At 44.7% G+C, this 24,274-nt stretch overlaps 1 protein-coding gene across 1 annotated transcript in view; it reads left to right on the plus strand.

The window, feature by feature from the left end:
• The window catches only part of LOC128310620 (microtubule-associated protein futsch), a 338,371-nt gene that overhangs the window by 70,512 nt on the left and 243,585 nt on the right, over nt 1-24,274 (plus strand). The window lies entirely within an intron of this gene.

The raw sequence follows: 24,274 nt of genomic DNA on the forward strand, positions 1-24,274 counted from the left end.
ACTTAAACACACTGCACACGCCCGCAGGTCACTGAGTCACTTTCGGAAGGAACCGTGGTTAGAAATGTTTGCAGTATTGATGCATTCGATGTTGCCATAAAAATAGCGCCTTAATTCGAATTCGTTTCAGGAATTGTTGGATGGTGCTGTTTGCTTCTCACAGAAAACTTTCGATTTGTTCGCATAATTCATTCACTTTCGCTTAATTCACTATATTTCACGCTAACAAAACGGAACGAAACGACGTCACACGTTCGAATGCACTTTGCACACACTTGGCTGTGTTTGCAGGAACTTCCTGAATGTTTGATGCTTCAGGTTGGTCGGCTGCTTTGCGACCGATTTCGTGAATGGACACCGAACGACTGACGAGCGCTGCTGGAGATGCACGCTTTGGGAGCACGCCGGAATGTGACACAATTGTCCAACACCCGGGGAGGGGAGAGGGTAATGGACAAAAAGGTTACGGCCGCGGATAAAACAAAAAAGGATGCGAAGGTAGCGAAAGGCGCCTTGTGTGTGTTTTTTTTTCCTGAAGGAGATCGAAGCCCAAACGGCACGGCAACCGTCGGCTTTGAGTGGCGGCACGCGAGTGTTCGCTGAAAAATAATAGAAATCAGAACGTCAGAAAAGTGTGGTACCAGCGGCAACAACAGCACACGCACACACCCGTACGTGGTCGGAATTTGACAACCCTTATGTTGCTCTCTCGTTCCCGTTGCGGGACAGTGCAACAGCTTCGAGCACCGAAACAAGCATTGCTCTCTTTCTTTCCGCCATCAAATAAGGGTGCGCTCTCTCCTACGCCATTTCATCCCTTCTTTTTCTCACGTACATTCAAACAAGAGTTTTGGTTGGATGTGTGCGTGTTTGAATGCGATAGAGGGTGAATTTCGTGGAAATGCTCTCTTTCCCCTAACTGAACCGTTTTTTTTTTTACGTAATTTAGTCTCTCCCTCTCTCGCGCTTGCTGTTAAATTCGGCGATTGTTTGTTTGTTTGATCATTTTCCCCTTTTTTATGTTTTGCTGACCTAGCACAACAATGCTGGGCCCTTCGTTTGATGGTGTGCGTTCGGAGAGAATTCTCGCTGCTCGGTGGAAAGCGAAGAGAGGGTTTTCCATCTTCCCTTTCGATGAAGCGAGTTTCTCTTAAGGTATCCTTCTACTCGTTAGGGTGATCCTTTCGGAAAACCTTTTTTTGCTCCGATCTAATATTTTCTTCCCCTACCCGGCGGTTCACTAACACTTTGAACAAACCCGCTACCAACATGGAGAGAAAAATAAAGGGAAAACAATGTTCGGATGTCCTGCACCGGGGCGACAAAAAGTGTTGCACAAAAAAACACCCCGATTCCTACAACCGGTTGTCTCGTTTTGGCGTACTGTTTTATGGGGTGCCTGGTTGCGGGATGCGTAAGCATTCACGCACTTTATCCCCACTCTTTCACAAACCGGGAAAACACGGGAAAAAGGGAAAAAATCATATTTTAATTTTCGCTTTACTTTCACCCGATGTCGGAACTCCTTGCTGGAAAGGATCTTCTCTTTCTCTCTCTCTCTCGTGATTTGTGGCAAATGTTTAAGATGCACGAAGAAGACAGGAACGAACCACCTCGTTCCTAATCGCTGGTATTCAAATTTTTAATTGCTCACGTTCATCTTTTTTCGAGTTCTCCTGCGGGACAAGGATATCCTTCCAGGGCGCACACAAACAAAGCGTCAAAAAGGGACCAGATGCTGACCAGTTACCTGGACACGTACCTTCATCTTTAGCGCATCGTTTTCGAGACAACGCAGCGCTTCACTCCGGGTTTGGCAAGATTTGTGCCTTTTTGACGATTGAGCTACTTCTTGAGGCAAGCAAGCAACAAACGATAACGCTCGGTTACGTCAACCGTCGAAATGTACCCGGAGGAAGACTCGCTTAAGCAATCGTTGTCGAAACCGGAATGACCAAATTCCCGATCAATCGTGTTTCGTTTGCTGCTGGCTTGTATAACGCATCGGCCGAGCGCCCAATAACTCGCTATCAAACAGATCTCGGAGAAATCGTAATAGAGCGCACTTGTGGGCCTTTTAATTGTTGCCGTCCGTTGGCGTGGCCAGAGTTTACTCACCATCGGGAATCTTTCCCAATTGGGGTGTTTGAAGCGTTCGATAACGGTTGGTGGGTTTATGCAACTTACCTACTCCGATACAAAGACCCACACCCGTACCCAGCGGCACTAGATGACCCTCAAACGAACAAAGGGAAACCATAGGTATGGAAACTGGTTCGAGTGTGGTAATTAAACTGCAAGCCCCTTCGGGCAGCACGGGCAGTTGTGTCTCGTAACCGCGCCAACCAGTTCCATATGCGGACCTTGGGAAAATGTTCTGGAACTTTACGCGCCGCACATTTAGGTTTCTATTTTCGCAATACGGGTTCGCACTGAGGAAGTGATCTTATGATACGTAATCGTTCACATGTCCCCCGTTCCCGGTGATGTTGTTTTGCACATTTTTCGTCTAACCCTTTTGAGAGACTTAAACTGCTTAAACATGCTGCATCTGTACCTGTCTGAGGCCATGGTGAAGGATCACGGTTCCCTGCTGTGACAAAACCACCGACAGCGATACCCGCGATCTTTCAGCTTGAGCCTTATCCCCCGGGATGGTTTTGTGGCCCGGACGAAACGAAAGGGTGTTTTGTTTTGGCAAAACAAACATAATCTCCCAGCACCCAGCACCGACCGCTATGGACCCGCCGGTCAAAGACAATGGACGAGGAGAGGATCTTACAACCCATCTGTCCCACCTACACGCCCTGCGATTGCAAGACGGATCGTTACGGGATCCTCCTTTCCTTCATTAGCCGGCTGCTGGGAATTGCAATGCCGGCGAGGACGCTTACCCCGTAGCGTACTACGTCTAGTACCCGTTGACCCTTTTTACGAGGTTTCGATTTCGGTCAGCTAGAATTTCAGCGTTTTGGTCTGTATGTTTGCCTTTGGTTGCTAATTTAATTTTATGGCGCTGAATCGCGAAACGGAGAGGAGTTTGTTTGCAAAGTTCGTAATGATGTTTTGCCTGTGCGTCGTGTGAAGGAGTTGACCTGGTGTACGCCCCGGTGACACTGAAGGTAGCAATGGCCCGGCGGTCCATCACCTGAGCAGTCGGGCTGGATATTGAGGGACAGTCCTGATGGCAGGTATGCTTTGCCTACTATTACATACCACCTCGCGCTTACATGAATGTTTTCAATTGTCATTTAAAGTTAGGCAAGCACACCCCGCGCCGTCTTATTAATTGAGAGCATTTGTTTGTTTTCCGTGCTATTGACAGGTCAAACAAAGTCAACAGCATTGAGCAGTGAGTGTCTTTTATGCAGGCCCGGCTATATTACGAACGTTTTTATAAACGAACTGCCTTTAATTGTACTTCCAGCATGCGATAGTTTACCTCCGCAACGGGCTCAATGTCTCTGGAAGGTGCTCGGCAAAACCGTTCCAATTGGTCACTTTTTTATTGGTCCTAAACTGTTGTGACAAAATTGTGCTCTTTTTTATGATACCCAGCCGTAGTGCTTTATGGTGGAAAACCCTGATCCATATAGCTTTTGGAAGTTGGTACGAATGATGCCTTCCCCTCTCTCTCTCTCGTCCCCGTTAACAGTTCCTCAAATGCTCTAATGCTTTTTTGACGTTTGCAAATTTGACGTTTGATTTTTAATGGTGTCTCAGCCGTACGGAAATTTCGACATTCGGATGGTTCGCTTTCCTTTTTTGGCTCGGTTTATGGACAAAACCAAACCGTAGCCCGTACCCAAAAACACCTTCCCCGTAGCTTTTGGTGGGTGGAGGAAAACTTTTTATGATTATTTTCTGAACGGGCGGTTCGGGTACGGAAGGAAGGTAGCGATCGCCCGTTGATCGTCAGTAGAAGGCGAGATTGGTGGGTAGGCAAAATGGGAGCAATTTGGTCAGTGAATTACGGCCATCGACGGTCGACACTACTACCCATACGGCTGGCCCGACAACCCCTTGAGCGTCGGCTCAAGGTACAAGACTCGCCGGCAAACTTCTAATACTGGGAGGTGACGTAGGAGGACCCGTCCAATAATACAAGATAAAAACAAACAGTGGTGTTGCTTTTTGAGGTGAAGGTAGCAAACATTTCGGCGTTTCGAAACGTTCCACACACCGATTGGATGTGAACGGCCGTAATTGGGCCCCGTCTCCATCGTCAGCATCGGAACCCGGGCCCGGGTGTTTCACAAAGGGCCTACAATTAGGATTAAAATTTGGAAACAATGCGACCATGGGTCAACAAACAATAAACCGAAAATCACCCAAAAATGGCAACCCCTCGCAAACGCGGTCTTTTACGACCGGTCCAATCCGGTGATTTTTGGTTTTTAAGCTGCCCGTGCCCGTCGATGCCCTGATTCCCGTACCCTCGGTCGATTCCGGTGCACCGCGCACACATACACGGCGTGTCCTTCCCGGTGGAATATTTTCCCCACGCACGCACGGACATCCCGCAACACCGGCGGACACTGGTGGTGGTGGTGGTGGGTTCGGTTTTAACAGGTGGGCTGATAATTGTTTGGCCTAACACATTTATCGCGCTAGAAGATTTTTATCCATATCATATTTCGTTTGTACCAACCTTCAAACGAATTCTGTCCAAATTTGACAGCACTCGGGCCACAACCTAAGGAGCTAGAGCATTTTGTGTGACGCAACTTTTGTGTTTTGAGTAATCATGAAAAAGAAGTAATTTCGCGTGATGATAAAATATTAGTTTTTGAAGGGGAAACATATGGTTATAGCCAAAAATTGGCATGATGAAGAGTCTTTGGACACTGCTCTACCAAAATCAACCATCAAATATTGGTATGCTAAATTTAAAAGTGGTAAAATGAGCCCTAAGGACGGTGAACACAGTGGAAGCCCAAAAGAGGTGGTTACAGAAGAAAACATTTAAAAAAATCACAAAATTTTTAAGAACACCCATAATGTGAAGCTGATCGAGATAGCTGACACCCTAAAGATGTCTAAGGAACGTGTTGGACATATCGTTCACGAGTATTTGGATATGAGATAGCCCTGTGCAAAATGACTGCCGCGCGAGCTCACATTTGACTGAAAACAACAACGATTTGATGATTCGGTGCAGTGTTTGGAGCTGTTTAAGCGAATTTAATCCGAGTTTTTGCGTCAGTATGTTACCATGGATGAGTCTTGGCTTCTCCATTTCACTCCAAAGTCCAATAGACAGTCATCCGAGTGGACTGGACGCGATGAACTTGCTCCAAAGCGGGGGAAAACGCAACAATCAGCTGGCAAGGTTATGGCGTCAGTTTTTTGGGATTCATAAGGAATATTTTCATCGATTATCTTGAGAAAGAAAATGCCATTAACAGCGACTATTACATCAAATTTTTGGAGCGATTGAAGGACGAAATCGCCAAAAAACGGCCGCATTTGAAAAAAAAAAGTTTTGTTTCGTCAAGACAACGCACCGTGCCACAAATCAGTGAAAACAATGGCAAAAATTCATGAATTAGGCCACAAAATGCTTCACCATCTACAGTATTTCAAAGATCTGGCTCCCAGTGACAAACTCCATTTCTCAGACCCCAAAAGGATGTCCTCTGAGAAGAAATTTTCGTCGGATAAAGAGGTGTTCGCCGAACCAAAGGCCTTTTTTGAGGCAAAGGACAAATACTACTACAAAAAGGGTATCGAAAAATTTCAAGACCGCTAAAATCGGTGTATCGCCCTTGAAGGGACGTATGTTGAATACAAAAAAATAATTTGGCCAAAAAAAAGTGTTTTACTGTCATAGGCCAAACAATTATCAGCCCACCTGTTAGCACCGCAAACAGGCCGCCGACATGCAAACAGAGGTCGGCGCAGTTTCTGCTTGGTGCGAGTGAGCGAACGAACCGTGCGTAACGGTGCGGTAATTTAAACAAATATCGTAAAACGTAATAGTTTTCGAAGCAATTTTCATCTGGTGTGTGTGTGTGTTTTTTAAATGTTGGTTTGGAGCAACAAAAAAAAAAAAATAACGTCCAGGAAGCGACATCTTCTCATCTGCGAAGATCCCTAGGCTGCCCCGGGACAGGTTTGTTTGTTCCGCTTACTTTTTTGTTGGCCAAATGTTTGTTTGTTGGACAGCGCGTTTTTTATTTTAGTTGACTTCGTCCGACAGCTGTGGCAGTAGAGCGCAACAGGATTTTCCAATGCAATTCCAGGATTGCATTTATATTGAATTTGAGTATTGAACATCGATTGAATATGAATATGAATATAAAAATGTCACATTAATTATTGCTGCACTCAACAACTTATAAATCTTGAGCTCTCCGGGACGAGATCTTGAGTACATCTTTCAAATGAAGAGCTGTTAAATAAGAAAGCTATACCTTAAAACCAATTTATTAATCAATCAAATTGGTTATTATTCAAATCGTTCATCATGAAGGTTAATAATGAGAGCAAATTCCAATCTTAAATTCACTCTTTTAAGGTGTCAAAACATAATTGATCGGCTTTTGTCACCAATAAAACAAATAACCCGACCAAATCCGCAATTAAACCTTTCCCGATCGTTCTCAATCAGGATGGCGCGCGCCATCGCGATCTAAAAGCAATGTAAAGCGACGGAGAAGAAAATAGAAACGATCCTTCTTCAAGAAAACAAATCTCCAAAAAGAAAGAGGGAATCAAATAATCACCCGAGAGAAAAAAAACCATCATGTTCGAACACGTGCGCAGCAGCAGCAGCAGTCTCCTTTCCTGGTGCGTACTAACCTGAAGACACCACAAAGCAAAGACGGGAAAAAAGCGCGGATGTCTTATAAATAAAAACATACCCCTATTAAGAGTAGAAAATGATCATAAAAAACACGCGCACGCGATCATCGCGCGCACACGCTGAAGATACGTTTTGATCGTCCTCTTCGATCGACTAGGTTCCCCCTTCTTGTTTTTTTTATCCGTGCTGGTTTTCGTGCGTGTGTGTGTGTGTATCATTCCGAATTTATTTCGAGGTGTCTGCCGGGTTGTCCTCGTGCCCTTCCCATACCGATGGCGAACGGGGAAGAAGGGCGATCGTTTTTTAATGCAACCATTGAATGTCGCTTTCTTCTTTCGATTCCGCTTTTACACGGCGCGCACAAGCAACGGGATCGGTGCGGCCTACACGGCTGTGCGGCAGTGTTTCCTCCGCATTGATTGACTGTGTCTTGTGTCTGTTTATCCTTGCTGATCCTTTTCGGGCGGGGAAGATCGCTGTTGTGAATATACATATGCAACAAACGTGTGGACGAGCGCGTGTCCTCCTCGTTGCACCGGTGAAACGTTGCAGACGACAAATAGCGAGCAGGTGGGATCACTCTGGTAGGTAACGAATAAAAAAAAAGCACACACACACACACGAGAAGATATCACCAGAAGGGAGAGGTGAATGTGAGATAAAAAAGTGCTCCCGTGCGTATTAGAGGCTAGGGATGAAACTATCCAAAACAAAAAATAAAAGCATAAAAACGAATGAATGACGGAAGAGGCAAATATCATCGTTGATGCTGTTGCTGTTGGGTGTGCGTGTCCATGAGGTACGGTGCAACGGCAATCGAGTAATGCAGTTTCGAAGACATGGGAGAGCTCGTAATAAAAAAAACACGGAAATTGTAACTCGACGCTGATTTTGTTATTTTTTTTTTATTTTCAAAACTTTTCCATGTGTGTTGTTTGAAGTTTAATCGCTTGTGTTTTGCTGCCTTACGCTAGGGGATGAAATTTGAGGGAGGTTTCATTTGCTAGTTTTTAAGACAAGTACGGATTTATATATTAGGTTCAGCTTATAAATTAACACTGAGACTTGTATTAGGAATTTTATAATAGACAGGAAATTATGTTTTTCGAATTACGAACTTTATATAAGTAGGTTAATATAATTATAATTTTATTTTGTTTTTAATTTCTTCAAAAAATAATCAGCATATTTTTATCCTACAACCATTCAGCTCTTCATCAATCGGCAAACAATCACCGACTCTCTAGATTGAAGTGCATGTTTTCGGTCGCAACACACTTCGAGGTTTTTCCCTCCAGGAACATCCCTTCCGTTGTCTCTTTTCCGGGGCATTTATCTCTGGTTCTCCAACACGCAACCACAGGCCCAAAGCATTACATTACAGTTACGATGCTTGCCTTCCTTTTCTCTGTCTCCTGCTGTCGATTACGTAGCAAAAATCTAGAAAATGATGTAAAAAACTGCATTTTAGAAAATGTCAATCCGGAGCACACCGAGGCTGGTTAGGTTGAAATAGGCACAAGCGCAAGCACCCGATGCGGAAAGAAAAACGATCGACAGCTTATAACGTTTGTCGGGTGCTCGTCGGGTTCGAACACGAGCCGGACCAGGGTGGCAGATGGTGAGGCGTTTCCGGTAGCAGAGTCATGAAATTTGTGATGAAAATGGGATCGATGTTGAGGTAAATGGTTGCTAAGATTAGGTTTAGTTGGGCGAAGTGAAAATTTGTTTCATGTCTTCACACCACTTATTTAATATTCATCGTACTTTAAAGTAATAAAGTCTCAAAGTTGCTTGAACTTCCCAGAATGCCACAGATATATGTTAATGACTAGTAGTTATTATATCCCCAACCTATTAGTATCTTAATTGAACTTAATCACCTACAACAAGGTGCCCCACTGTACTGTAAAGCCGTTTGTAATGGATTCCGACACAGTAAACATTTTCCAAAGTCGCTGTATTCGCTTGCACGGTGTCGTACAAGTGATAAAGGCGTGCGGTGCATGCTGAGCATACTGCATTTACATAACCGTAACCAACCGAACCCGAACTTGGCTTTGTGCGGCGGACAGCCAAATACACACTCACTCACGCACTGTAAGTCGCTGTACACAACCGATCCATCGCTGGTGGATTTTTGCCGATGCATTTCTCGAACTGGCGCACTGATAAGCGCACCACTCGTGAACTTGAACACACGCCCGAAAAACCGGTTGATAGTGGAGTTTCCTGTCCGCTGCTGCCACGATCGGTCGGCGCAATATTTGCAGTCGCTTCCCGTACGCCGTTCGCCGGAGTAGCCACCACAGGGGCCAAAGGTCGTTAAATGTTTCGGGAATCGGCTTATCAGGTTGAATTTTGGAGGTTAGACGATTAAAGCTGAAGATTGCAGCTGAAGATGACATTCAGAAAGGGTAAGCACAAAACGTACTGCTGACCAGCCGTATCGCTTTGATTGTCTTGGCGATTGTGCGATGGAAGATGGAAGCCAACAGTTCTTGACTAATCCCGCCACAGAAATTGGTTGCTCTGGTTGGTTTGGTCGCTACCGGATGGTTGCGTATGTTTGTGAAGGTGCTATTTTTACGCAAACCGACCAGAAGAGCACAGCCACTGGACCTGTCACAACTCTGGTGGAATAATCGTTATTTCGTCCAGTTTCCCTTGTCCGGAACGCGCTTTCCCGGAATGATCTTTCTTTAGATACGACACTTCGGAAGAGATTACAAATACTTGCCATTTATAGAAGTGCGTTCGCGGGCGTTTACATAAACATCTTCAAGGCGGGAAGGGCATGTTAAAACCTCGCAACCGGACGCGTGAATGCCTGGGCGATGATTCAGTTCCGAAAGCGAACACAATGCCACGGCTCATTCCCCTAGAGCCATTCAGCATCTTATCATACTGGGGCCGTTGCAGTTGACAGTAGGCCTTTCGTCTGACCCGTCCGTCCGACCGCTTCCTACCTGCCTGATGTCCTTCCTTTCAGCGCAAAGTTGCTGCCGGGGGAAGTGTCAAAAGCCCTGAAAGGAAACGCATAGCAACGAGCTGACAACGGCAGCAGCATGTGCGTCGGTGCCAACTTAGATTACTTCCACCACTACCACCGAGCGCTGGAGGGGAATGGGATGGGATGCGATGGTCTAAGGTGACAGATTCTTTATCCGCCGGACGGGGCGGACATGCACCTCGAGAAACTCGTTTACCACTTATTACATCCAACAGCAGCAGGGTCCGAAGGTGCGATGGCAGTACAAGATGGTCAACAAAAAAATTCCGAAATTTGACCGTCGCAAAGGTATTGTGTAAGTGGATTATGGAACCGGAAGGTTTTAACCTTCCGAACTCATCCACCCATCCACGGGCTCGGTTATTGTTGATTGATTTCAAGTTGGGCGCGTTTTTTTACCTCCTTTATTTTTGCACAACACCTTCAAGTTACTCCGCTTCTTACCGGACAAAACCGGATAACTTTCCCGAACTGGCTTCCCGTTCGCTTTTGTGGACAAAAGGAAGGAAGGACAGAAAAGATTGTATATCCCGAAGGATTGCAAGAGCTGACCGGAATTTAGCTTACGACACAAACGAGCACAATCTGTCTTACCAAAGCATGTTCCGGGTTGCACCAAGAGCTGAATGGAAGGAAAAGGCTTTTCATACTCATTCCAGGGTCCATTCTTCCGGAGCACTTCCCACTTCGATATCTTTTCCTCAACTTCGTTTTGCCTTTTCTGCAGAATTCAGCTTAAAAATCAACCTTTCCATTCCTCCCTTTCGCTCTCGATAGGAAGTGAATGATAATATTATTTCAAATGTCACCGAAAATATGAGCTACGGAACGGCTAGCACCGGACAGGTTTCCGTTGTTTTTTTTTTTGGGGTGTTTTGCTCTCTCTTTTACGGTTTTGATGAGCAAACGATCAAGGGGTCAAGGGTTCCGTCCGAAAGTTAAACCCCGTCCGCCCGTTTCCGACGCAACCCGAAGAAAGTGTTGTTGACATTTTGCTCAATTGATTTCGATATTTTCGTTTAACCGAAAGGAAAAAGGTTAGCACACTTTCACCGGCTCTCGGCAGTCGGTTAGAAAGGACTTCGCCTTTTGCGATGTGAAATGGGCTTTTCCGCTGTGAGGCCCGGGGGGGGGGGGGGGGGGGGGGGGGCTGTCTTGGCACTCCGCTGGTGAAGAGGCTCTATCGCTTTTTTCTTCCACGAACGTGGCCAGCGGTCTGCCGTTTTTTTTTTGCTTTGGCCCGGGTTGACAAAAGGGAAGCAAAATGTAACCGGAAATGGAACTCGTTTGTCCGCGTTCATCCGTTCTCCACCATCCATCCACGTGCGGAAAAGTTTAATCGTGCGCTGGAACCTTGTATTACTACTTCCTGGAAAAAATGCTTGCCTACACTCAATCTCCGCTCCCCCAAAAACACATACACACTCACACACACGTACTTGCTTAACGTGCCCCCCGCATGGAGGAAAGCCTTTTCCCGTGATGAAAAAGGAAGTTAGTACGTGGTTGATCGGATGTGTATTAATTTCAAACCCGTCATACGCACGTCATGTTTTGTAGTTCGGATGAGCTACTGTTGCGAGGAGTGAGCTGCAGGAAAAAGACCTGTTTTTGGAAGTTGTTGGGCATATTGGTAACGAGAGAGGAGGCATTTATATAAGGAAATAGTTGTATCAAAATTTCCGTATAGTGTAATATTCACACAGAAGAGAGCAACTGCATAACAGTCATTTTATGTGTGTAATAAATATATTAAACTTGCTTGACAGTGGTGATATTCCAATGCAGGGAATAGCGAGAAGAATGAAGATGTTGAACTCACGTCTCACTAACTGTCACAAAGTGAGCTCAATTTCATGATACGTTTCAGGAGTAATTGTCAAAGATCCAATTCGTGGGTTTGCTTGCAGTTTTCCCAATAATAATGATTAAAAGGAATATTTCCAGGCGAATTTTGAGTTAACAAATATTATTACTGATATGAACGCTAAGGTCTTGTACAGTATCTTGAATGAGAATTTAAATGCTCATCGCACTTTAAGCCACACATCGCATAAATTTCCGTTAATAAGGTGGATTGCTAATAAGAAACATGCTTCCACAGCGCACGACACTAATCTGGCGATGATGGACGTTTGTATGAAACGTAACACAATTCAACTCATTTCTGCGACTTTTTAACTGGAAAGCAACCAAAAAAATCCCTTTTCGCCAATCGCGCCCTTTTGTCCTGCAAATAAACTGTCACACTGTCGTCGTGTTAATCATTTTCCCAGGCGACGATTAGACTGATGCGTTCACACGTCATCGAACGCGTTCGGCCGTTCGCTGGTCACCTCGGTATCGTATCATTTTACAGTACGGTTTCGCAGTTCCGGTTTTCGGTTTTGCGAGTTGAAGTGATGTTGCGGCAAAGAAAGGCAAATAAAAATATGCAAGGGCACCCGTATGCGAACGTATGTGCAATTAAAATCGAACGGCCCCTAATCAAAACCGTTGACAGTCGCGTGAGAACACGGTACCGGTTTTGCGTATGAAATTAGGAGAGAGCAAAAAAAAAAAGGAACTAACCTTTCCCCGAGCTGGCCGGGTCCATTTTGCTGTTGTTTGCGGTAATGCAACAGTACGAGCTCGAGTGCTTGTTAACAGCGGGCCATTAAAGTGCGCGCCAAAAATGTTCCGGTGGAGGAAAAATTCCGTAAAACCAGTCGAATGTCGAAAGGTTACCTCGGACAAGGGAGCCCATACGGATTTCCTAGTTTCGCGAGAAAGGTACCCTAGTACGGTTAATCCCGATCATTGTCCACCGATTTGGGTGCCGAGCTTTCGTGCAGATCGTGCTGGCAGAGGGCCAGCTGGACGGTATGCTTTGAGGTTCCGAATGACTCGGACGTCTTGCGTAACGAGTGGTTCGATCTGTTTAAGATGTGGGTTTCGGTTGCGTTTCCCTTTTGCTGCACCGTTCCGGAAGCATGTTTCGAGAGATTAAACGCATTAAAAAGTGCACGGTCCCGATATCGGGCCCTGTCCATTTCGAGATTGACCCACCGGAACAAAGGTCCGTGATGTTTTAATTCCCGTGCTGAGCTTTAAAGCGAGCACTCGTTAAGGTGCGCAGAAGAAAAAAACAAGAGGGTTTCTTGACGCTTGTGTGTGTTTTTTTTGTTGCCAGTTGTAGCACGTTCCAAAAAACAATCCTACCAACGATTCTTTTCATGTACGGACAAAGCATTCGTTGCGTCTTATCTTAGGCAGCTGTTTTGGTGCGACGAAGGCCGAGAACAAACGGCTTTTGTCGAGCGTTTAGATCGATTTGACCCGTACTTAACTGACATCTACTTAAAAATGCAATCAAGCGAACATAGATGTTTGGAAACAGTCATCAGAAATTGAGACGTTTATGCAAAACATGTAAAAATGAGAGATTTATTGACAATATGTTAAATATGTCGATTAAATATAGAAAAAAACCAAAAACATATAAAATTGAAAACTGAAAGAGAACTATAAAAAGGAAACTTAAATCAAAAAAGCAATAAAACAAATATCTAAACATATAAACCAACAAAAATATGAAGAAAACAATCAAAGCTAAACCTAAAAGCTAAAAAAGCTAAAAAGTGACCAAACGCTATGTAACAAGTACAAGAAAGTAAAAAGACATTAATTATAAATGATTAAAATGAAAGGAAAGAAAAGATAACCAATTTTATTGTTTTTCATTACATTGTTATCTTCACGTTTTAGCCGTTATTTTTCCATCCTTTCCCATGCTGTGCTGTGGATTACAAAAATGGAAAAACCGTTACTTGCGAATGGATTTTACAATGCTCTAGATATTTGTTCTTCTTCCATTGTCCGTTCCCATCAGTCGAATTGGCCACTGCAGGGTAATGTCGTTACCGTGCATGGTGTCAATTTTTCATCAATTCTCCACACTATACCCCACGCCATCACACAAATTCTTTAAAAAAATGTGAAAAAACACCCTAAAACACAACACAAAAAATTACCAAACTAAACCGGATCACACCAGATCTGATCGCAGGCGCGCACAAGATGCGAATTCTGCTACCGAACGCGGATTGGGTTGAAATGCAATTTTCAGTTTTTCCCCTTTTTTTGCAGTTTTTTTACTCCACAATCCCAACCATCGGTGGTACCAGATGGAACGGGTGAATGTGGCGCGTGCCCTGAACTAATTATCCCGCCGTGTATTTCAAAAATCGAACTTTTTTGGGAAAAATTCAACAGTTTTGTACCATTTTTTTTTCTTATTTTAACAACAAAGCACAATTGTTGCGGACAGACTGGAAAGGGGAACAGCCCTTTTTTAAAAAAAGTATTGACAACCCCTTAAGCGAACATGTCCGTGACATAAAAGGGGGAAATGCGCACCATACCCCACAAACTCACAACTCTTCCTTCCTTTATTGCCGAGTGTGTGTGTGTGTGTCTACTTGAAAAAAGTGGCAAAATGTTCTAAAACAGAATTAACAGCCAATACATAACGGCGCAATCGACGAATGATTGCGTTGAGGAAAAATTGACACAACACGAGACACCCGATTCGAAGGGTTGCTTATTTACCACCGGGGTGCGTTGTTAACTCAATCCCTTCGTTGCCAAATAAATACACACAGACACAGGCTCACAACCGTGGACAATTGGACCAACGGATTAACGACAAATCACCTTTTTCCGCTTGCGAATGTTTTCCCTTTGAGGTGTAGGGTGTTTTTTAGGGAGAGACCCCTTTTGGGATGGTGAAGGTCCTCGAGAGCGAAGGGTTTCGCGTGACACCTCGAAAATTTGGCGTACGCCAACCGAAAGTGGTGGGTTGCTTTATTTTACGTTTTATTTTATATCCCCGTGGCCTGCTGTGTTTGCTGTGTTTGGAAGGGAACAAACGCATATAGTAGGCTGAGACCCACACGGAACAATAATGGAACTAATGTCGACTAAGGGATGCGGGAAGAAATTAGAGGCTAGAGAGTCTATCGAATGGCTACATCAAAGCGCTATCATTGTGGGCTGGTTGAGGTCTATGACGAGGAAGAGCTATCGATTTTTAATCGACCCAAGAGTGAAAGCTACATGGGGCGATACAGAGCAGAGTTTTCTGATCAGCATATTCATGATCGGCCACGATCACTCCAAGAATAATTCCGAAGTTGTTGCAGGTTTACATTCGTGTCATTGGAACCACTGGAACTAAGAAATTAAGTAAGATTGAACGTTATTGTTTAGTCACTGATAAAGCACTTTATAATAGAGTACCTATTTGGGGAAATTTCTTAACAAAAAGTTGAAAATAAACAAAGGGTTACGACGTTGCTTGTCATTGCGTCTAATCGGTACAAAAAACCAAGTTCCCAAAGTACGAAATCAAACAACTGATAGGAGCTTGTTTGCATCGTTTATTTAACAAAAAATTATGGTCTGAAATGCCTTTAACCTGCCCCCATTTGACCTTGCTTTTAATTACTAAACCAATCCCATGATGCAACACATTTCTTGGTGGTTGGTAACACTTTCACGATCATCTGATTAGAGCATCCGCAAAAGTGATCTTTCTTCGAACACTGATTTTACTGTGCTTCACTCAAAACGCCCCAAAAGTACCCCGGCGTGCGCTGCATAGAGCTGTTGATTTTTGCAGCACTGGACGGACCTCATCGGAAGATGTCTTGTCGGGCTTGGAACCCATTGGCAGGGAGCCACGAAAAAAAAAGGTCAAAACCCCACCCGAAACCGCTTATCGGCTGCTTATTTAGACGAAAATTAGCAACTCGAAAAAATAGGGTCAATGCATTGCTGCATCCGCACCTTATCACCCTTGGGCCGGTCCCTGTGTGCGGGGCCTGAATTTATGCGCTGTACGCTGTATAGTCGTCCCGTAAAGGGGGCACAACTCGTCCAGTTTGGGCAACGGATCGGGCGCGAATTTTGCAATCCCATCTCGGTGTGGTGCCCATCTCTTGATGTGCGCAAGTGCACCACGATTTTTAAAGATGATCTGCTCCTTTCCTATTGCTATCAGTGAGGTCGGACAATGCACTTTCGCCTTTTGGGCGGACGGTATTGTTTTGCGTTCGCAGTTTGGCTGTTGACGAGTTTTTGACGTCTGGTCGATAATCGATTCCGGTGCACTCCTCCCTTTTTTCGGGCAGTCGTTTAAAAGACGCGAACTGATTAACGTGACTAGATGAAAGCGGATGTACTTAATTTGAAGGAACACGAATCACGACTTGACCACGGTTTGGAGTGATGTTTGGTACCACGAGTTAACATGGGCCATGCAAGTGCCAATGCGATCCTATTCAACTTGATACTGATTACCGACGAGACGTTGATAGTGACAGTTCATTATGAAAATAATCATTTATGTATCGTATACTGAAGATCGCCCTAGTTATGTATAATAAGAACTTAAATTAAGAGCTGTATGATGAACTTCCTGTCATTGATCAGACGACGACAGGCTGGTCATGTCTTTAGAATGACACTCCAGCTCGTAAAGCCCTTTCAGGTTGTTCACGTACAGAAAAGGTCCCAATTGTGATGGAATAATGCGTTGAGGCATTCATCAGTAACCTAATAGTACGTAAAGTTATTGTATATTATCTATTAAAAAGACAAGTATTGCCACTCATTCTCACTCATTTATAGTCCTTCGAAGGCTTTTAGACGAAAAAAACCAATGAAAAGTAGAGCAAATTGATCATGAGTTTAGTTCATTCAAGACTATCTTTAGCAAATGATTCCAAATGAAGTTCCAACGAAGAGCAATTATATCATCCACAAAACGTGAGGAAAGACGCACATGAATGGAAGACCTTTGGGCCAACCGTTACTACACCTTCAAACAACTTTCAAAACCCCAGTAGCGCCACTGATAGCCTTTGCCGTAATGGGATCAGTTCACTCTTCACCGGCAGCTCCAATCGCTTCCAATTAAAACAATCAAAACGGACAAAGCAATCTGCCAATAACCGTTCAATAAGGTGCCAACTATCAGCCGGCGCTGTGATAAGCACCCTGGAAAAGGGCTCCCCGTACCTCGGTTCGGTCAAATGTTAAGTTGGTCAGTAATGTCATGCCATGGCGATCTGGATGAATTGGTTTCGGTTGCGTCGGTCGGTTCGATTATCGTTACGCCACGTTTACAATGTACCCAAAATACCCCGGCCATTTCGATCGTGTTCCGTTAGCAAACACCGTGGCGCGATAAAGACTTCGATGTCCAAATGTGGAGTTCTTGTGGAGGCTTATCAGCCGAGAGCTCTGGCTTTGGGTTGTACTCGTCGGTGGCCAATCGGTGGCTTGTGTGCCGATGCGCGGCATGAGGACCGTATGTTGGTGATCTCTGCCCGATGCAATCTCTGAATGGATGCAACCTACGCGTGTGTTCCGAAATGATCGATGATGGCTTAATCAGTGGGTTGTGCAGCAGTACATCAGCAATTCGCAACGCGCGCCCCGTGTGCCAATATCTACCAGGACGTCCATTCAAGGTGCTCGATGGGTTAAAGAGTGGCTTCTTTCGAACATTGAATGATCTCGAGCAGCGTACCGAATCGCGACGTATTCATTGAGCACTATTCGTCGACAACCTTTTGAGGACATTCTTCAGGTTGAATGAAAAGCAGCAGATCATTCGTAACTCCCCCTGCCCAGCCACAATACTTTCATTCCAGTCAGCCTGCACACGAAGCCAAATGGCTCAATTTGGTGACAAACAAATTAGACTTGAGCACTTGAGATTTCGCTTTGCACCGCAAAAAAAAAAAACAAGGGAAGAAAAAGAGCGGAAAAGCAAAGTACAGTGCAAAATGATCGATTTGCAGACTGACCACACATACACTCGCTGGAACGGTTCGGGCACATGCTGTGCAGCATAAGCAATAAATCATCTACCGCTGGCCGCTGTTTGACTGTCGCTTTTTGTCCCACCGTCCCACCATTGAACGTCCCACGATCCTGCCTGATGTTCGCCGTGAAAGGACCGAGCACTCGCACACTCGAACCTGAACTGATGACAATCGTTTTTTTGCTTGTCTCCCTCCCGGACAAAACCACATTTTCACTTTCCATCGGGCACTGGAGAGTGTGTTGGTTTACTTGATGTGGTGGTTCGTTTTTATATTTTCACTGCAGACGTCCAGCATCCTCCGACACCTTCCGACACCGCTGGGGATGGATCAAGGAGAAATCTTTCAAAGAAATTGTCACCATTACCGTTTGGCGTGGCGGATCGATTTTCGTCGTTGGCTGATGGGATGTACCGAGCGGGAGGAATGGTTCAAGTGGCCCAGAAGCGAATATGTGTGATTGAAGATGATTCCATCAATCGCAACCGGCCGATGATGATGATGATGAGGTCTTTCTTCGGGGGTGGTTTTTGGGGTTCGCTTTTTTGCCTTTTCTGCGTACATGCACGCACAATGTCCGATGTTGTCGATAGGGATAGAAAAAATAACATTTCCTCCTGGCGTTTCGATTGGATATGAAAAATTGTGTGCTACTGTCGGTTTTGGATCAAGACCTGTTTCTATGCATTTTTTTTTTTGGGTAGCGATTTGGATAAGTCGAAATCAGCAAAGTCATCGATGTGCCAGTTTTGAGGCAGATGAATTGAAGCACAGGAGATAGGTTTAGAAGTCGGGATAGGTGTGCAACACCCTATGGAGCATTCCAACAGTTCCCTTTGTTGCAGTCGGAAATAGGATTAGAGAAGAGTAACTGCTATAAGATGCTTTACAAAGCAGAACAATGTGCTAGGTCTTCAAGAAATAAACACAATTTAAAAGGTTTTATAACCCAAAATTCCTTTATAGTGTTCAGTGATTTCAAAGAGTAAATATCTAGTTTCTAAGTGTACTCTTTGTGTGTTATAAATCATACTAATTCGAACTACTTCGAAGAAGCTTGACACCGATTGTGACAGAAGATAACTTAACCAGATCATTGCGTCCTATTAAGCTTTGACTAATTTCGAAATCTTTATCTACTTTAGAAAATAAGGACAAGGGTTGCCAGCTGTCGGTTTCGAATTTCTTTTCTTACTGATATCAATTGTTTAGTTTCTTTTATCTTTTAATAGAAACAAAGCGTATTCCACCTACAATTCCTATCCTTCACCTGTGGCTTGTCCATACAGCCTTTCAAACGCTTTAAGGCAAAGGTATCACAATGATGAACAAAGCTTCACGACACGTTAGACATCGCTTGGACGTAATCAAGTCCAGCCTGGCCACATGTCAGACGCAAGGTGTTGTCGCTCGGAACGTGGCGCATCTATGGCGGTGATTGCCAACCTTATCTAGGCGTCCCAGATCTGTGGATCTGCGCGACCCTTTCGATGTTGTTTGCTGGCAGCGATAAATTAGCTTCGATCCTAATTTCGAAGAAGCCGATTGTACAACGAACAGCGCACAGCGACTGATCGGTGCCGAACAACCGAACCCATTCTCGGTGGTCAGTTTGGCTAAAGCGAGAGCATGAAAAGAGGAAAGATACCCGGTGGTCAGCCCGGTTGCTTTCGCCCATGCCGTTCGGTTTGCGGTCCTTTTGGCGTCCATTTTTCCCTTGCATCCTTTTGCGCAAAACGAATGCGCTTGTGACGGCTGCGTTTTTTTGTCTGCACGATGCGTTCATTTTCCTATATTTTCCTAGACGCAAGCCGTCTTTTTTTTTTCTCTTGCTCTAGTATTCGCTGGACCACGTTGACCGAGGGCCCGGTAGATCCGAAAAGGGATAATTGAAAGGGATCGAGACAAATAACGAGCAGGGGGAGATGAGAAAAAAAAAGCGCGCGCAGAATCGAGCCGAAACATATGTTTAACAAGGGTCCCGTTTGCCCCTACCTGGACCATCACTTGAGGCCAGTTCTGGTCGAAAAAGGAAAAAAAAGGGGGAAAATGGTCAGCGCCAGCGCGGGGACGCTGGCTTTAAAGCGGTAATGCTTTACTTTCTTTCGCGTTTCGCTGACTGGCCACATGGGTTTTCGGAAGTGGATGAGTATTGCAGCAGCAGCAGCAGCAGCGATGTTGCGTGTTACGAACGTCAATGTGTGCAGTAGGGTGTCCTCCGTATAGCACAATAAAACCTCACGAAATGCACGCTGTCGTTTGATCACGAAAAACAACGGCATGCGAGTATATGTACGCCCAGGAAGGGATACTTTTAATCTATCCGTCCACCGTATAGGATCTGAACGAAAGGATGACCATGGTCAGCTAACGTTTCGGTGCGCGTACTGTGTAGCATGAAAAGTTCAATATAAATCATTTGCTATTGTAAGGGAGAGGTATCAACAATTTCAAAACAAGAGAACTGATCTGATAGTTCACATCTGACATGGAAGAATTCACGGCTTTATAAGAACGGAAGAATTCAAACGCAAACGTGTTCGAACAATTTGGAAATTGTGTTCGAAATATTAGGAAGTTCGTATTGTAAGTTCCAATTTATAACACATTGTTATGAATATGTAACATGTTTGTACTGTTGCTCATATTCTCATCTCAATATTTAGATAAATTAGGATTTTTGATTAACGTTTCTCATCATTTAAATAAAATATTTTAAATCCTCCTTATCGTCGCTTGCTAAATGTTAGTATTGCAATGAGCTTGAATACTTATATAAGCTTGAATAAATATACTAAAGGGATATTTTATACATAAATCAAGTCTAGACAAGTAAGTGGAGAGTTTAATTTGACCCTCGATGATTAATAACTCTTTCGCTCGTTACCTGATCCGCATCCGGAGACCCTGCAATAGCTGCTCAATTCCCATGGTCGATGATCGACACTATTCTGTCTGAACCGTTTCACGATCGATTATCCTTTCCCTTTACATTCCATACACCATTTTTGCTTGCGCATTCAATCCTCTGGGAAACGCAAACATTCAAACCGAAAAAAAGGACGATTTTTCCGAGCACCGAGCACGGTTGTCTCTCGGACAAAAGGGGTGGACGCAACGCAGTGTTAATAATCGGGATGCGCATTTTCTTCCCGAATACCTGGCCTCGCAATACAACGACGGGAATTGCAGAAAAGCGGAGAAACGATCCTTCATGTACGGCACCACAGCACCGAGAGAAGCGAGATAATCAACGAGTAAACGACGGATGTACAGGCAAAATATAAATCATCCTGCAGCGGACAAAGGTCCTTCTTCGGGACGGAGGCTTTTGCACTGTGCACTCGCCGTCGCCCTGAAGAGGTTACCACGGAGACAACCGTCCGGACGGAAAGGATGCGATCGGAGACAGCTAGTTTTGCGTTGACGAGCTGTGTGTTGATGTGCGTGAGGGTTTTTCTTTTCGGTTGCGTTTCGTTATTTTTTCCCTCTCGACAAATTATAGATTAGAAACGCAACCTGAAACCTGTGGCGAAAGCAGATCGTCCAATAGGCTGACCATGCAATAAACTGTACACACTCGATCACCAACACAAGCGTGCGGAAATGCACCAACACATGCGGGTGCAGGGACTTGGCACAATGGCGCAAAAAAAGTAAGACCAAACAAAACTAAGGCACAACAAAAGGATTTCTCGGTCTCGTCCCCTAATGGAGGACGCTGGAACAATGGAAAGGAGTGCAGGCGAAACAAAGGAAACAGCAAACCCCCGTCGTCGGGGGTTAGATTCCACTTGTGGGATGCAATTTCATGAATCCCGGTGTGGGATGAAAAATGGACAGTACGATCCGAACGGTTCGTGTTACACCATACCAGCTCGTTTGAAACGCAATCGAGTTGTTTTGCAACGTGTTGAGATGATTTGATCTTTTTATGGACAGACTGGAAGCTGTTTTCCTGGAAGATATCCGGATCGCTTGGGAGGATCGTGCACCGTCCGCCATCTATGGGCCATTTGGCCGTTAGCATGAAGATGTTTGCGTGAAGTGATGCCGTCTGGACTGGAGAGAATCTGAAGAGATCTTCAGGAATCGACACTCGAATCGGTAGTCACTCGCGACGACTCCAGACGACTGTTAAGTTTGTGATGCAGAGTTTAATTGTGGCGATAGACGTATCAGCATCGCCGTGGAGAATCGATCCTTAAACATCCCAAAACGTCCAGAATCTTTCGAAAAGAGGAGCAGAAAGTAATTTCTTTCGCAAACATGACTCCATAAGCTGCGGATCGTGGCGATCGTGAAGAACCTTTTCCAGACACATCCCTTCCCGTTTCCAAGGGTTTTCTTACCATTTGCCTAATCCTCTTAAGACAAGCCTTTCAAACAATGGTGCAGCCGTTGCCACAAACGAACGTCTAATGAAGGTGTACCTTCGTACGCCCGTCCAGATTCGCCCGCCATTGTCTGCATGCACGGCACAAATGTGTGCTGGGCTTAATTGCTTCCAAAAACCCCTTGGAACTGAGCGTGCCGGCGAGCGTCTTGGCAGATTGTATCGTTGAAGCAACATACTCTTTCGTAAGCCGGTCACTAAAAGGACGAAGATTTTTGCACCGGGTGCGAACTTAATCGCCTTGCCGACTTCTCTTTGCGCTTGGTATTCAAACGAGCACACCTACCAGAACATATTTCCATCTGTCCACCAACCCGTGTCTTGGGCTTTCATTCTTTTCGGTCGAAAGAATCGGCTGATTGTAATCGCTTCCCCGTACGGTCGGTGCTGACGTTGAAAAGGAGTAATCTAAGTTTGCAATTTACGCCATCCTGTAACGAGAACTGGGGAACGAGACGGAAGCCACCGAATTCCAGCCGATTCCGGAACAGGTAAGCAAGGGCTTCTTTGATTGCCGTTTCTGGTCAAAGGCAAGAAAGTTGAAACCTTTTTCTGTGTGTACTCTACAAAAGCGAAGGATAGTTGCAGATGCAAGGTTTGGATCGCAAAATGGAAACTTACATGCACCCGTCATCGGATGTCATCGTCGGAAAGGTGGCGTGCATAACCTTGCCGAAGCCCTTGCTTCGCCTACCTTACCGAGGCGGCTCGGATCGGATAGAAACAAAGACAATTTTTGCAGATTGCTAGTGCGTTTTGCAATTATGTAGCCTCTGGCATGCATAACAGGAGTATGGAAGAAAGGAAACCCTGGTGCTGTTCGGCTTAGACATCCCCTTTCGGTGAAAGGTTTTAAGGTATTTGCCGCACCGTACCGGTGTCGTGCTGTGTAACTGGAACACATCGGTAGCAGATAAGCACAATTTCTCCTGGAACTGGACGAAAGGAAGGACGTGTTTGTGTCATAAGTTTGAGCATTACATCTTTCAAAATACGTTTGCTTTTAGGAATACAGACGTGATAGATCATCCAGTGTCCTTCGATCTAGATCAGATCTAATTTTGTAACCGTGAAATGTAAAATACTGATTTTGAAATCGATTTCATTGATCATATTGTTGAATGATCGGAAAAAATATGAATCACACCTTGAAATAGCTGAGTTTTTGAAATATTTAACCTTATTTAAATATATTCTTATATTATTTTATCTTATCTTAGTAAAATTTGATTATTATAATGGTGTCTTTCACAAAAAACTACTTTGAATTTTTTTAAAATGACATCATTTTTGTCTAGGACTTAGGATTAGGTCTTGCAACTGAGAGACTCTCGATAAGAGGATTGGCCAGGAGCGATTGTTGCTCGCTGCTACTACTAGAATATTTGGTATAATGTAATGCTCATATCATCTTCGAAATGTCTATTTACAGTAATCCGATCCAAACTGGAGCACAACATTGATTTAAATAAGTGTTTTAAGCTGTCAAACGGATGCTGCTTTCACACAAAAATATTCATACGCACTGAAGGATGGTGCAACATTACCCGAAAAAGCCCGAGAAATCGATTGAGCCGGAAACATTTAACCCGGCCAGCACACATCCTCCCAACTGGCCGCCATGGTTCGCACTGTTCTCGCATTACTGCCACAGGAACGTAAAAGCGGATCCGTGGTAGGTTGACAGTTTGCTAAACTCGTTAAAACTGAAGCACCACTCGATCGTGTGTCTCCATTTTCCATCTTTTAGGATGGGATGAAAAAACAAAAAACGGCAAGTGCCGGGCAGAGAAGGATGTTTGGACAAACTGGTTCGGTTCGCGATCCTTTAGCCACTCGAAAATTAAAGCGAAGTTATCCCTTCGCTTTGAATTTCATCGGAAGCATTGCTTCGCGCTGCCTGTGAAAAGTGTCCCAAGCAATAATAAACACTCGAAAGCCCCGGGACGGCCGGAAAACACTTGGTCAGCGGTGTTGCACCGACCGTTTGACGCTTAACTCTCCGGGATGGAGTAGGATGCGGTAGAGCTACTATTGCGTGCTATGGTCGGTTCCCATGGTCAACGGCACGCTTGACTGGTTGGATTTAGTGAGAAAACTACAATGTCCAGTACCTGCTAGGCCTTCGCAGACTTCAGAGTGGAAAGGTTTATACGTTCCATGGCATCCCTGGGAACTCCGCT

Source organism: Anopheles moucheti, chromosome 2, assembly GCF_943734755.1.
Source record: "Anopheles moucheti chromosome 2, idAnoMoucSN_F20_07, whole genome shotgun sequence".
Taxonomy (NCBI): domain Eukaryota; kingdom Metazoa; phylum Arthropoda; class Insecta; order Diptera; family Culicidae; genus Anopheles; species Anopheles moucheti.